This window comes from Meleagris gallopavo, chromosome 4, assembly GCF_000146605.3.
Source record: "Meleagris gallopavo isolate NT-WF06-2002-E0010 breed Aviagen turkey brand Nicholas breeding stock chromosome 4, Turkey_5.1, whole genome shotgun sequence".
NCBI classification, from domain to species: Eukaryota; Metazoa; Chordata; class Aves; order Galliformes; family Phasianidae; genus Meleagris; species Meleagris gallopavo.
In genome coordinates, this window is record NC_015014.2 from 48457495 (window position 1) to 48461686 (window position 4192).

At 43.0% G+C, this 4192-nt stretch overlaps 1 protein-coding gene across 1 annotated transcript in view; it reads right to left on the reverse strand.

The window, feature by feature from the left end:
• The window catches only part of NSUN7 (NOP2/Sun RNA methyltransferase family member 7), a 15461-nt gene extending 12938 nt beyond the window's left edge, over positions 1 to 2523 (reverse strand). The window contains 1 exon segment of the mRNA XM_031553151.1: positions 2167 to 2523. The gene's annotated coding sequence lies outside the window, so the exon portion shown is untranslated.
• Positions 2524 to 4192: the final 1669 nt, after the last annotated feature.

Here is a 4192-nt window from a genome sequence, read left to right on the forward strand (position 1 = left end):
AAAAAAAAGTTTGCATTGAATTGTGAAATTTTCTTTCACTAAAATACACTTTTACCTTCATTTTCAGGTTTTCAGTAGTATTTATTTGTTTTTAGGCACTAACTCTGCAAATACATATATACTTGTGTAAGCCTATCAACTTGCATACCGTAGAGAAATATTTTTAGTAGTTTGCTTACCTTATTTATTTTCACTAATGCAGATACAAAGAAGACTGGTTACTCGTTTCCAAGAATCTAGTGCTTTATAATAAATTACCCTAAAGAGATTATAGAGATCTGATTTACCCTACAGGCTTTGGTTGTTGTAATGTGCATTTATGACAATGCTTAGAAGTCAGTCAAATGTTCAGAATAGGCTAGCTATGCCAAGGCAAATCTAGTGATAGAGCAAAGATATACATAAACTAGCTTACCTGTCTAGGGAAGAATACCAGAGAACAGAAACACATGAGAACCATACTGAATTCTAACACAAAAAAATAGCTGTGTGTATCTTAGCTCCCCTAACATTTGAGACAAATTACATGCCTCTTCTCCTGTGATAATACTTGCTTAGCATCTGGTTTTCCTCTACTCCTTACTCTTCCTCTTCCCATGCACAAAAAATGTACCAGAGAACGAGGAAAGTAGCACACTGACTGGGAAGAAGAAAGACGGAACATAAACTGTTCCTTCTCTAGCAGGCAGCCATGAAATACCCCTGGCTAAGCCAGCAGTCCCAAGCTCAATCTCTTTTTCCAGTCTTGGTGATGCTCAGGCCATCTCTCCCCAACCTCTCCAAGTCTGGCACAAATCAGCGTCTGTCCAGGACAGCCCATAATTCCCTAGCAAATGACTTAACATAATGCAAATGACTTTTGCATTCTGGTAGCTCATCTGGAGGAGGCCACTTCTCATCCTGCTTCGCCAGGGCATATTATTTGTACCCCAAAACTGAGAGCTGCTAACCCTGCAGAGGTCCTATGCCTCAGACCAACGGGTTCCAGTGAGAGTCCAGCACCACCATCATGCCCAGTGTGAGGTGCAGCACGGAGGGACCCCTGGAGCAAGCGTAAGTGTATTCCATGAAGTCATACTGAAACAGAACAAGTAGTGCTATTGGAAGAAAGCTGACTCCTAAACTAAACCAAAACTCTTGCTTTTAGAAAGTAGAAAATTCTTAAATGTTCTCAGGATACTTTGCACTGATGCGATCTGAAGACAAGTTTCCATGATTCCACATAACAAGGCTCAAGCCCCTCCACCAGCTGAACACAAAATATTTCTTTTGAGAATAAGCAGCAAGTGAACCAACATCTGTGGCATCAGGACTTTAAAGGCTTGCAGAGTTCCTGGTTATTATTTGTAAATTTTTTACTAAGGTAGTCTTTGCTGAGGCTGCTATCTCAATGATTTGATGTATACACTTTCTCCAAAGACAAATGCCAATTTTAATAAAAATGACAGCACTCTGCTTCTTGTAGACATGCCTCATAGTTGCAGTGCTGTTAGTCACAGCTCGTGTGCCAGGCAGAGAACATCAAGAAAGATTACTCTGAAGTACAGCTGGGAATAAGTAGAGGAAGGAGAAAAGATCCATTCCATTTGTGGAAAAAATGAGCTGAACCTCAAGCAGATTACTCAGTGAAGAAAGGAAAAATAAAGACAAGCCCCAGGTTCCCAAAGATGCAGCTCAGAACAATGTTGGTTGTGAAAAAGCTCAGGAAGGCGTCTCCTCACCTTCTGCTGGGCATAACCCACTGACCCAGTTACAATGATCAGGAAGTTCTGTTAGCATAGCAGTTCCATGATTATTACCCGCAGCATCACAAAGCAAAAGGGACATTGGCTGTGGCCATTATCTGCGCAAATGGATGGGAAAATTTCTTCTGAAATCATTGGTACGACAGAAGCAGGCAGCTTCCCTGCCCGCAGTTATTGTTACCCACGGACAAACTGCAGCAGGAAGGTAGGAAGGCTGCAGGCTTCCAGAAGAGGGTGGCAAGCACAGAGCTGTATGTAAGCCAGATGGGAAGGAGCGATCTGCTGAACACCTGCCCGCTGCCCCATGGGACGCCCACTCTGTACAACTGCCTTGAGACCAGCAGGTCCAAACGTTTAAAGATTCTTCAACCATCACTTCCCAGTATGAGAGACACGCTGCCCTGTCAGCCAGTACACTTACCGATGGAGAAAAATGGGCACAGGCTCCTCCAGCAGCCATGGGAGCGAGCAGCCGGCTGGCCCTGCTGGGTCCCAACAGCCCACGCCTACAGGTGCCAGCCCAGCCTCATGCTGCCAGGCCAGGACTGCACCACTCTCCAGGGCTGGGTGGGGAGGGCAGAGCTGGGCTTTCTCCTGGCAGCTTCTGCTTTCCCAATTCCCCACTGGGGGTGGGCCGTGGATGAGACTGTGATGTGAGGGGCTGCAGAGGCTGAGCTGAGCTTGCGCTGGGGCTCTCCGTGGTTCACATAAGGCACCAAAAAGCCACAAAGCAGTGCCAAGAACCACCCTGGCAACAGCGTGCGTGTCCATGGGAGCTGTGTTTCCCAAGGGTTACCATGGCAGGAGCTCTGCAGAAGTCCCTGTATCTCAGTGGTGAGAATGTCTCTCACTCTCCCTTTCTTGTTGTGGTGTTGGTTGTTTTTTTAACATTTAAATCTCCAAACAGCACAAATTCCTGTAAATTCAGTGACTGCTTAAAAATATGCATCTTATCCACACTTGAATAGATAATTGCATTAAAACACCACAGTGACAAGGTTGGAATTCCCAAACAAACAGGAATAGCCCCATTTACCAGCCCTATCACTATCCAACTGCACTTGAAATTAGCAGCTTGCTCACACCTTTCTAATTGCACCAGTGTCTTAACTATCTCAACCTCTGCTTTGATTCGGTCTTGAAGCACATAGACAAATCAGGCCTTTATTTGCATCCAGACTTTCCAATTGTTCACATCAAAAATCTTTTATTGAAATTATTCCTAATAATAAGTGAGCCATAACCTTGCCAAAAATACACTTCACTCCTATAAACCTTGTTCACTTTACATCACTGTTCTTAAGGGCAAAATTGAGATTCTGTTGAATAAAAGAGAACAGTTAAAAAAAATCCCTTTGATTTGGTTAAAATCCACATCCCAGACTAAAAAAAGAAAGCTGAAAAATGTAAAACAAAATTATTTTTAGTTTGCTGATAGTTCAGTTGATTTTCTCTGTTTTGGATCTGCTGGCTGTGTGCTCTGGAGACGGTGATGCTGTTACAACAGCAGCAATTGCAAAGGCAGACATGAAGGCTGGGTAAACTTTGCATGCAGCAGTTCAAACAAGTATTGAATCCCTTCTGATGAAGGGGAGGAGTACGTGGTGACTGTGTCGCTCGTATCAGTGAAGATCTACATCAGTAACAGTATAGATGGAAATGAGGTTTTTCTGCTATTTCCTTTTGTCCAGATAGATAGGGCAAGACTATTTAAAAGCCTGATTGGAAATGGCTACCTGATTTCACAGCTGTTTCTGTACTACTCTCACAGTCAAGGTACCATTTATGAAGCATACAGGTGATCCACTGCTTTTCTGCTCACCAGGGCAGGTGCTGCTGGCCATCGGCTAGGACTGGCTGCTCTCTGGCCTCTGCAGTACTCTGCACACTCCACTCCCTTTCTGCTCATACTGCTGTTTTTCTGCCACTTTTTGTTCACCTTTATTTTTAGCACCAAGGATCTCCTGTGCAGTGATGGATCCCAAGTTGCCTTTTTAAAGGCAATAAGGATTTCTTGTACTAAAATAGAGGATTAAGCCCTTCCAGAACTAACAGGAATACATCTGAATTCTTCAAAAATATGCTATTGAGACACTAAATCATTTGCAAGTATCTGAATAGTTTAAATATTGAAATAATTTCTTCAGATTCATATGAGCAGAAAATTGAAAAAGGATTAGAGAATAGTTTTCCTATTCAAACATCTGATGATTATATGAAATCGTTACAAGTGTTCAAATTAAAGCATAATGAAGCGGGACATGGCAGAACGAACAGGGAGATGCTGATGAGGATCTAAAAATTCTCTTCTTCTGGTAACACAACGCATGCATTGTAAAGCACTGCTGCACTGGCTTAGGCAGAGAAAGGTGCTTGAAAGCAGACTTGCTTGGACTAACTAGGAGAAAGTGAAATGTTTCCAGAAAATAGAAGAAAGCAAATAGAGC